Source organism: Polyodon spathula, chromosome 8 (genome assembly GCF_017654505.1).
Source record: "Polyodon spathula isolate WHYD16114869_AA chromosome 8, ASM1765450v1, whole genome shotgun sequence".
NCBI classification, from domain to species: domain Eukaryota; kingdom Metazoa; phylum Chordata; class Actinopteri; order Acipenseriformes; family Polyodontidae; genus Polyodon; species Polyodon spathula.
The window spans coordinates 12,072,015-12,082,688 of NC_054541.1; the positions used below are offsets into that span (position 1 = coordinate 12,072,015).

Genomic DNA, 10,674 nt, shown 5'->3' on the forward strand with positions numbered 1-10,674 from the left:
TGTGCCTTCAGGCACGGCTCTCTGCTGTTTGCTGTTCAGCGTGAGAGGTCGGGGTATTGACCTGCACTGTGAGGTATCACTTACAGGACTGGCTTGTGAATTATACAGAGTACTCTCAAAAGCCTGTGTTTAGTTTAGTCGTAATAAACGTTTCGCAAATCCATAAACTACAAACTAGCAATGACGAGTCGCCGTTGTATATTTTTAGTTGTTGTATTATGCTGCAATGGCATACCGAATAAATGGCAACCGTCATTATTGAACAAACTATAATTTTACTCTCAAATATTAGCTGTAGATGTTTTTTTTTTTTTTTTTAAATACGTGAAACTACACAATCCACAATGCATCGGACCAGACTTCCTGTCACAGTCTCACGTGGGGTTAATTGCCTTGCTGTATAGTGATGCAATCGGGGTTAACGTTTTAAAATTATAATTTTTTTCATCTGAACTTAGAAAAGGACGCCCTATATTCAAAAGGTAGGCGCAGCTCAATAATAAATCGTTGTTGTTTCAAATTATAAAGGTCGTGGTTTATGTTAATTAGCCACGTATATTCCAACACAAAAATGCATGTCTGCAAACACCTATCTTTATGTATCTAATTTAAAATCTAAATTATATTTCTACCGTAATAGAAAAGTGTATTATGTAAGGCTGTACTGTGAAATAACGTGTAATGCTCAATTGAAAGTTTAAAAAAAAAACAAAAAAAAAAACAACACAACCATGTATTGATATATTAGTAATACTAGAAAAAGCCCCCATGTTTGAAGGGTGCCGTTTAGTTTACTTCATACCGTTTACACGTTTACAAAAAACTGTAAACCTGACAGCGTTATCCAAGACATGGTTGAGTCATTGTCTAGGTTTTTGCTAGCAGCTTTGGTAAGTACATTTTTACACACGCACAGAGACACACACACACAGTCTGTTTCGTGGTTAAACGATTGCTCTGAACCTGTGGTAACCAGATCTCTTTCCTGTGCTTTCCGCTGGGCAGATTCGCTTAGCATTGACGTTCACATCAAAAGTTCCATTAGATTGTGGACTTGCTGCCTTGTTAAAGAGCAGTGCGGTTTTCTCATTGATTCTCCCCGAAACCTTAGCTAAAAATCATTTCATTTCACCTTATTAAGGCTGTCGAGGGACAACTGGAAAGGGGCTTTTTAAAGAAAAAACCTGTTTATTAATGCACTTCTTTCCTTCTTTTATCCAAAATGCTTTTCAATTTTCCAATTTGCCCAAAGAACTGTCTTTTTGTCTTCCATTTGCCTGTGCTACATTTCCAGTAATTTAGAAATTGCGTTAGAGTTTATTAGATTACTGCTGCCTCGCCATTGAATGTTTTCCCATTATGATTCTTGTTAGGCTTCAGAGTGCTATTTCTGTTGGCAAACTGGTGCTAACATCCCTCACCTCTCTTGGCCTATGCAGCAACAGTAGAGATCCAGCTAGCTCAATATTTCATTTTTAAAATATTTTTTTCAAACGTCCCGTTTGCTAACTAGCATTGCTTTAGGAAGGGAATTCTTAAAATATTTTGACTGAAGAAGAAAAGCCTTCTGTTTTAAAGGCCATCATTGTTTGCAATTCATGGAATCTGTCTGTCAGTCCCTGTGCTCTAACCACTATTCAACACAACTACAACTCGGGTACAATCCCCAAGGTACACTGCTTCCCAGTCCCTCAGCTCAAACCGCTAGGCCACACTGTCTCCAAATATTTCAACTCTAGGGCACACAGCCTCCCAGTCCATAAGCCACAATATCTGGGCTACCTGGACTATTGACTTTGCTTTGAAGTCAATAATGTGCATCAGCTTTTATTTTTAGCTGCAAACACTGAATGAGCCCACTCTCCAGCAGCCCCACAGCCTTACATGGCTCCATCTGCCACTGATTTTGCAGGGAATGAAATCCAATTAAAACAACACAAACTCCGTTGGACTGAAACCCAATCAATTTTAAACTTATTTTTCGAGAGAGCCCAGCTTTAATTGCAGACAGCAGGCTGCGCCAGGCACTGAGTGGAGTGCACTTCCCTTCTCTAATTGGAAAGGAATTGCCTTATTTGTATTGGCAGCCTCTTGCAGAGCCAGACGAGTCACTGTGCCTCTGCTGCGACCCGGCAATAGAAACCTGAAGCCGCCCTGCTGGCCTCGGAGGTAATAAACTTGCATTAAACTATTGAAACCGCGGCAGCCAGTAAGTTAACATATTTAGGGTTATGATAATATTTTTGCATTGCAGACAGCAGGAGAAGGTTTTGTTTTTACCTCTCTGCTACCTCTTATTTGAAAGAAGCTTTCACTTGGGTTGATAAGCTGTAGTGTGTGCACCGGGCTCTCGACTGCTAAACATCAGTGCATTCTGCACAGCCTCCTGAATTTGTTCTGGACCATTATGTTTTAAAAGAAAAGTCCAGATTTGCAATTGAGGTTGATCTCTGAGTTTTCACATACGTAGTGTCTGTTTGGTTGCATATGTTGCTTTTACATTTTGATATCTTGAGAACTGGCCAAAAAAAGATGTTTTTGGCTTGCAGAAAAACCTAATAAATCACACACAGACAGTTATATCCATATTTCAATACTCAAAAATGACATATATGAGATTCCTGCATAAAGTTAACATGCATCAGACTGTTTCATTTTGGAAGCCTTGCTTTAATAGAGTTTTGCAGGTTGAAGTGATCGGTCCTGTTTGTTTTTTTAGCAGTTCCAGTAATTTGGCTGAAACGCAATGCTTATTATTAAATGAGTCGCTAGCGTGGCTAACGGAACTTTGATTCTCATCTGCATCCCTTTTCCATGACCAGCTACGGTGAAGTTCACTTTTTATTACCCTTTTCCCTTCAACATGGATCATATTCAGCATGTTTGCAAAACAATTCCACTGCTTTTTAGAATACGTGTACCCTGCTCACCATGTGGCATCTGAACTCTGCAAGGAAGAGAAATCGATCAAGTAGTTTAGGTTAAATGAAAGCACTGCTGCGTATTATATACTCTACTGCAGTTGTAAATTGTGAACCTATTCCACAAAATAAAAATTTCATTTCAGAACCACACACCTTCTCTCCCAGTATTCGGGTGTGTAGTAATGCTACTGTTAGGAATTCACTAAATTATTATTGAACGGAAACTCAGTGCAAAACCAATACCTGCACTGCACAAACCAAACTTGTAAGCTAAGTCATATCATTTTTCTTCCGTACATTCTCCCATGCAAAATCTAAAAGCAGTCTCCCTCCTTATCCTGTGCGTTGAATATGCTTTGCAGTCATCTCACTGTACTTTTGCCACGGGATACCACAGTCATTTTTTTTGGAAGGGTTCCTATACTCATGGTATCAGAGTTTCGGGGGGCGAGTTCCTCTTTTGCAAACAGTCCTTAAATATTTGTTGTTGGGGCTCATTATCACAACCACTTACCCCTCAAACCCACTGTCTTCTGTATTGCAGCTTAACACTCTATCCACTGTGCAAGTGAGAACCACAGCCTCTCAGATGGTAGCCACATACTACTGTCTTCTGTACTGCAGCCTGGAACTCTTACTGCTGTGCAACTGACCCTAACAGCCTCCCAGACTGTAGCCACATACTACTGTCTTCTGTACTGCAGCCTGGAACTCTTACTGCTGTGCAACTGACCCTAACAGCCTCCCAGACTGTAGCCACATACTACTGTCTTCTGTACTGCAGCCTGGAACTCTTACTGCTGTGCAACTGACCCTAACAGCCTCCCAGACTGTAGCCACACATCTTTGTCAGGAGACTGTGTGATTTCAGTTGCTGAGGAGGTTGCCAGTGCGGACTCTCATTTTCAGATGACTCCACTGCAGAAGGCCGTGCCAGAAGGAAGAAGGTCCAGGAAAATAGAAAGTTTCAACGCACCTGATAGACTGGAAAGCACACAGAGGGGTCTGGCAGAGGGCTAAAGAGGCTGGTAGTAGGAATCAGGTGTGATTGTATTGCATTGAATGATGCTGATAATCTTCTATCTGGGATCTTGTGCAGGATAGATGTAAACTCCCCTGAGCTTGCACTACACATATCAGCCCTAACAGGTGCAACAGGTAAAATTTGGCCTGTGTGTTACAGGTAAGGAATGCAGCGTAAGGATCTTTATATACGCGTCCCACGTCAAAAGCATAGCAAAATGTTATAAAGCACAGTGCAATCATGGTAAAGCATAGCTAAGTATTGTAAAGACCAATGCTTATCTGTGCTTTACCATGGCAAGTGCATAGTATAAAAATGGGGAAAATGATAGTGTGCAAAGAGAGGAACCAGGTACATGTTGTGTCAGGTACTTGGAAACCCAGATCGCCAATTATTTATTGATTGTTTTGCCTGTGGAAGTGTTGCGTATAGCAGCAATGGAAATGGAAAATGTTTTTTAAAGGAATTTTAAGTGTTTGCCTTAAACAAAAACTAAAAAACACCTATACCTCCCTGCTCTATAAAATACACTCTTCCGTAGCTGCATGTCTGCATTTGCTCTTCCTTATGGAGTGAGCCTGCAGCTGCTTGAGTCAATTCCTGTGCGAGTAGCTTTACTTCAGGGAAGAGGATACTGTACACAAAAGAATAACCAACCATAAATTCTACATTTTAAAAGGGAAAGGAAAGGGAAGAAGGAGTTAAGCTCCTGTCCTGCTGCACAATATTTCTTTAGGAGAGAAAAAAAAAGCTCTTCGGTTTGACAAATGATGTAATAAACAGGGAAGGAGATGACAGCCGGTGTGCCCAAGGGAGAGGAAGCAGGGCAGGGCATCTTTTTTAAAGGCTGTCAATAAATATGTAGTGTTGAGTTGAGACCCAAGCTGGAGCAGCAGTGAGCAGAAAGTCTTTTCCTGAGTTTGCATGCCCTGACAGAGGCCTGGAGAGAAGGGCATGTGCAGGAATGGGATCGAATCTCACCAGAATAAACCTGACATGAATATACTGCAGTATGCTTGCAGCGTTCCTTGAATTATCTGTTACATTGACAGTCATTTTTATACAGTGCTTTGCGTAAATACTGTACTTGTAACGATCTAAACCATGGTTACACCAACTCATTTTTATAAAAGAGAAATCACATTATATGAAAAAACAAACAGTGTAGGAGTGCTGTTCGGGTGTTTTTATCATACGATCAGTCAAGAAATGTTAACGGATCGAGATGTATTTATTTCCATTAGACCAAAAAAAAAAAAGGTCAATAGTTCAGCAAGCGTTTCTTGTGTCAGTACTAGTCATAGCTACTAGTTTCACTGGGGTATTGATATAGGCTGTTGGGGAGAGGATATAAACATACAGTACACACCTCAAACTCATCTAATGTTGACCCCCCCCCCCAATCTCAGGGGACTGTACAAACCTGTCTGTTTTCTGGTTTCTCTAATTATCCCCTGTGGGGGCTGGAGTGATGGATTGGATAATGAGTGATGGGTAGAGATGACCTCCAGCCTTCATTTCAATTGTCTGTCACGTAAAATCCTTCCATTGTAAAGAGCTGTTGATATAATGTCAGAAATAGTGAGAGAAATTATTATTATTAATATTATTATTATTATTATTACATCGCAGCATCAGTATATTATCAGTATCATCGTCAGAAGGTTTTCAGCTTTATTATTATTATTATTATTATTATTATTATTATTTAAAACTAGCAGGGATTGAAAAGCTGCAATAGGATGCTTAGTGGAAGCCTGACTGCACTTTGAATTTGATTGTGGTGATTCCGAGTGTTCAAATTGGTTGATCTTCGGCTGCACTTTGATTATGATGATTCCGAGTGTTCTAATTGGTTGATCTTCGGCTGCACTTTGATTATGATGATTCCGATTGTTCTAACTGGTTGATCTGCGGACGGTAGTCGCAATGCTTTGTTCTTGGAAGAGCTGGTGATAGTGGGATCCAGTTTGATTTAATTCATAAAGTCTGACATTCATGTGCCTCATCTATTGCTAAAGAGTGCAACAAGAGTCCAGGACAATGTTATGAATATCAAACAGTATTTTATAATTAAAAACGTTCTTTGAATAACACAGGTGCTTTGTGAATAGATACCTGTGTTGCAAGACAGATGGCAACCCCAAAAGGTGGGTATTTCTATTGTTATCTGCATATAGTTTGAGTAGATGGAAAGTTCACCACCCATCATCTCACTAGTCAAAGTCTAACCTAGATGTGACCTTGGGTGCAGACGACCGCCCCCTCCCCCCCCCACGCCTGCCCAGACTAAAAATCACAGAAATGAGTGAGGAATCGAGGAATTAAGGAGGAAGAACAATCTGAAACCAGTTAAAGCCTGTCAGAGGTAATAAAAGCCCCAAGCACAGAGGACACATAGCAGGCTGCTCTGATTTCTGCCAGGGCTAAATGTAATAATTGGGAGGAATTCAGCAGGGAGAGTCGCTTTGCTGCTGTGATGAGGATGTGGCTGAGCTGGTGGGTCCATGGCTAGAAGAAGCCATGCTTCCCTGGCGTCAAACCTGCTTATGTAATCAATCTGATCTGCAGCAGCCCAGCAATGACCTGCTGTCTACCTGCTCTGTCAGCTAGCATACAGTAGCTGCAGTGATAAAGAATAATCCTGCTGGCACTCCAGCATGATGTGTATGGGCTCTAAGCATCACACAGGACTTAGTAGAGAGCACACGGTGGAGACTGCAGTTGCCTGATCACCAGACTCACCGGGTAACCAACTGAAGCCAAGAAGACCAATGTTTGGGTGAGTGCCGCCTTGCTTGCTTTCTTGTGCACGTGTGCAGGCATAAGTTTGTAGATGTCCCCCAACCCCCACCAGATTCCTCGGTCACAGGCCATCTCTCCAAGGCCAGGATTTAAGCTGCTATTCCCCCATCTCACTGGAATGCGCTCTCTAAGGAGGACAGAGGTGCTGAGAACCTTCTCGGTACAAAGAAATGCTCAAGACATTCCTGTTTAACCAAGCGTTGCGTGCCCTGTTGCAACCCTAGGCTACTTCGGTAAACATTGTCACATTGAGGTGTTCTATTATCTCAAAAGCAATATGCACGCAAGTTGTTCAGGGTATAAACAGGGTTATTTCTATTTAAAGTACATTTTGCAAAGTAACATCTTTTCAGTGACTCCATGGACTTTTCGGTATGGTTAATCATTTTGGTTGTAGGTTCTGGCACTGGTCACATTAATCCTAGGCTCACCAACCCTCTCATATCTTTTTAATTGACCACATAGGCAGCCCTTCCTAAAATGGAGGAAATGAAAGTTACTGGTACCCCAACAGTCTTCAAAAACGTATTCCAGTGCCAGTAGTCTTCAATCATTACTGTACTAATTGTAAACACTTTCATCTTCCTATAGGTCAAGATAAGTTAACTAGGCACTCCCTGGAAGATTGCTGCAGAACTCTGTAGCACCTGGAAGAAAAGCAGCTACAAGATAAAGACTAGTGTAGTTAAACACTATCATTTTACTCGCTGTCAGACAGTGATCTGCCATTGCCCTACGGTGGCAGTGCCTGGGAGCTGCGTGGAGGCTGGCGGCAGGTTTAAAGTTTCCAGCGGAAGGCGCGGAAGCCCTCAGTTTGAGAGCTGAGATTTGAGGTGGCAGGTTGTACCGGGAGCCTGGCTGCTGTGTGAAGCGGAGCTACCAAACAGGCATCACAGAGAATTACCATCAAAGAGTTGACGTCTTGCACAAAATGTGCTCTGCTCTTAGATTTCTTTTTAGCAGCGCTGCTTCCAACACTGCTGGCTTAGTCCAAAACGTTTCAAGTTAATGCCAAGTGACTTTTTATTTTTTGGTTGGGTTATTTTGAAATGAATTGTCTTTACAGCCGAGTAAAGTGCAAAGGGGGGAGGTTCTGGGGTGTAGCACAGGGTCTGTACAGTGTTGGGGGAATGAACAGTTTGGAGATCCAGTTTAACCTTCACCAGAGGGTGTCTTGCTCAGGTTTGTACCGATGTTTCACAAAGATGGCTGCAGTGGGTGACATCAGACCAGAAACCCAGGAACCAGGAAATAAACAACAGAGGTGGAGTTTGGTGAAGCTGAGCGAATGGTCTCGCTCAGCATTTAATAATGAACAGACGGACAGAAAATAAAAGGTTGTAAGACAAACGAGACAGGACACAGCACTCATAGCCAAAACAAAAAGACAAACAAAACGGACTATACAGACAAAACACAGTGAGCTTCTATTATTATATCTATTAAAATTACTTCAGTCTCCAATCCCGTTCTCCACTCACCGAACACACAACCCCGAGTGAGTGAAAACATGCTGCTTTTATGCAGCTGTACCGAGACTCGATTGCTAATCAATCATTCAATTGGAGTCGCGGTACAACTACACGTGAATTAATAAAGTGCAATTCCCCATGCTCACATATTATTACATTTTACTTCCACGTGAAGTGCTGTGCAATCCTCCTGCCTAAATACAAATATACATTTTAAACAATTGTGTTACACATCAGTTTATAACCCGTGTACCAATGACTATACACTAACATTAACACACAACACAAAATACACAGGGAAGGGCACTTTGCAATACCATGCTTTGCCTTTTTAAGCGAAAAGTCAAGATAATATTGCATAGCTGTCCAGTGTGTCTTTTTCATACTGTACAATATTTCTGTACCCACCTGTGCCTCCCCAGAGGGTCCACAGTTTTACAGTCACTCAACCAAGCCTAGTATCTGCGCTGCACAGACCTTTCACAGGCCCTAAATGTGTCACCACACCCGACTAGGTTGGCTAAATTAAAGAACACTATTCCTCCCGTTCCTTTTCCCCGACACCTACTTTGTAACAGCACCACCTGTCCTGTGAACACACAATGCTTCTGTATGCTTGGCCTTGTGTGTGTGTGTGTTTGTATACCCCTGTCTGTGGGCTACTGTACCTTTATAGACTGAAGGCTTCAGTCCCCCGTGCTGTCAGCACCTCTCACCTCACAGGCTCTCAATCCCCTCCTCAGTATTTGAAGGAGTGAAGGGTGAGATTGATTCCGTGGGAGAGGTGTCTGTAGTGAACTCAACGGGCCTCTGCTTGCGTTTCTCTGCCAGGGACTCTGCCGTGTCCCCGCCATTTAATAACCCATTTGTTATTGAAAAACAAACAACCAGAAAGTACAAGAAATACCACTCAAGAGTCCAGTCAAAACACCCTGGCAAGCACTCCCAAGCACTCGGCAAATCACTAACAGATGTTACTGGGGAGCAAGCCACTTAACTGTTTCACCTCCCTCCCTTCTTACTGGAAGCTCTGGGTTGTGGTACTAGTTAGATCTGCTTGTTGTGCTGCTTTTCAACTGGTCATGCTTGTTTAAAAAATAAATCAAAAAATTTCAAACATGTACGGTCTAGAGAGTTTTTACAGACTAAGAAAAGAAATCCTATTAAAGTGTCTTCCAGTTTTCAGTGTTTCCCAAGTGAACAGCTCAGCCACTGCTCGCTTTCAGCAGGTCTCTTTACTGTGAGCGGCTGCTGGGACAGGAGCAGCTGTGTGATTAACCCTAACCTCGCTGCTGTCATGGCTGGAAGATAATGGAGGGGGTGCCTGTATTTAAAAAGTGAACATTGACCATTCAGTGTACTGCACACGTTCAGTTTCGTTAGTGTATCTAACTGCATTGGAGACATTAAGCCAGTAAGATTTTGCTCCTGGGCAAAGTTTGCAAGATTTGTTTTTGTGAATTTTTAAAATGAAATGAAAGGGTTAAATATTCACATACCTTCCAAGGGTTACTCAGAACTGCAGAAGAAGCTGGGTTCAATCTTCGGTATTTTATGGGGCTGGATTTTATTGTACACATGACTGTTGTTTTATTACGTTTCACATTTGGTTTGCTCTGCACGTATAGACGTAAAAAAAAAAAAAAAAAAAAAGTGTGTGTAGCTTTGTTTTTGGAGTCGTCCGCCCCCCCTCCCAAGAATAATTTACTAATTTACGCAGCTACCTTTGGACCTTGGGCCTCATTTCCAGCGAGGAAATTGTAATTATAAAATCCTAAATCTCACTTTTACTTGGTGTCAAGCTACCAGGCAAAGTGTAACGTAAATTCCTGGGACAGCTGCTGCTCTCTCGTCTTGGTCTGCCACCCTGCTGCGCTGTGCTGTACTGCAGGGTCCTGGATAGTGATCTGTGTGATGCTCTCTTATAAAACACCCTGCTCATGTTGTCACAATCTCAATCAACGGGGTAGAAACTGCTTAAGTAGACACTTGTGGGAATTCAAGCTCTTTATTTATAAAGAACAGCTCGTGTAAACGTTCAGGTTAATGAAGGTAAAACTGCCTAATCCTCCCTCAATCCCCCATAATCCACTGGAGTGCATGAGGCTGTCAATCACACAGCGGTATGGGGAGGGGGGGGGGGGGGGTCTGGCACACAGGGATTCAGGGGGGTGGGAATTACAACAAGGCTGATTAATGCACCAGAAGCTAATAAATGCCACATGAGCCCAGCCTCTTTACGCAGTGATGGAATGCAGGCAGGGTGATCTGTATCCAGTATAGAGGGGGTTGCAGAAAAACACTTTTCATTGGACTTCTTTTAACTTCCATTTTATTGAATTCCGTTGCATTGATTTAACTTGCATTTAACTGTAATTGGAGGTTTTTTTCCTCCTGTCAGACCACAAATCTATATATTAACATCATGAATTAAAGCTGATTCAGGGTT

General features: G+C 42.1%; 1 long non-coding RNA gene across 1 annotated transcript; it reads left to right on the forward strand.

Moving 5' to 3' along the window:
* Nucleotides 1-366: 366 nt before the first annotated feature.
* On the forward strand, nt 367-8,019 carry LOC121320232. Its single transcript, XR_005950797.1, has 3 exons — nt 367-482; nt 3,469-4,107; nt 7,345-8,019. It is a non-coding gene; the product is annotated as an uncharacterized LOC121320232 (long non-coding RNA).
* The last annotated feature ends 2,655 nt before the right edge of the window (nt 8,020-10,674 follow it).